Source organism: Brachionichthys hirsutus, chromosome 11 (assembly GCF_040956055.1).
Source record: "Brachionichthys hirsutus isolate HB-005 chromosome 11, CSIRO-AGI_Bhir_v1, whole genome shotgun sequence".
NCBI classification, from domain to species: domain Eukaryota; kingdom Metazoa; phylum Chordata; class Actinopteri; order Lophiiformes; family Brachionichthyidae; genus Brachionichthys; species Brachionichthys hirsutus.
In genome coordinates, this window is record NC_090907.1 from 127501 (window position 1) to 128177 (window position 677).

Sequence of the window (677 nt, forward strand, 5' to 3'; positions counted from 1 at the left end):
TCTCTGATCCAGATCCACACGACTCCGGCGTGAAGAGTCTCTGATCCAGATCCACACGACTCCGGCGTGGAGAGTCTCTGATCCAGATCCACACGACTCCGGCGTGGAGAGTCTCTGATCCAGATCCACACGACTCCGGCGTGGCGAGTCTTGGTTTTTTGCACTATTCGACGACGACACAGCGCTTCACATCTCAAGTCACATGCAGGGGCGGAGCCATGCGGTGCAGACGAATATAGGCAGAGAGAACAGCATCTCTCTTTCGCTCGCTCACCCTCCCCCTGCAGGTGGGGCCTGGGCAGAGGTTTCCGCCTGTTAAAGGACATTTCACTTTCTAGTTTGTGTTGAGTTGGACTCACCTGAAACGACTCGCGCTGCAGGTTCTTCATATAAAGCAAGAAGCTGCACGTCAAAAGGGAAGTCCAGCTGGCCTCAAAGTGGTGATGACATCACTGTGATGTCACAATGTTAGGTGACTTCACCAGAACCTGTGACTCTTTGCTCTGGTATGATCATCACCTGTCCTGCTTGCTTAGAAGCTAAGTGCTATTGAGCTAACTTCTGTAAACACATAAACGTGTATTTTTCTGTGTGTTTGTGCAGAGGCAGTGAGCAGCAGAACAAACGGCGGGGAGACGATCCGTGTCCACGCAGCGCAGATGTGATTAGCATTTGCA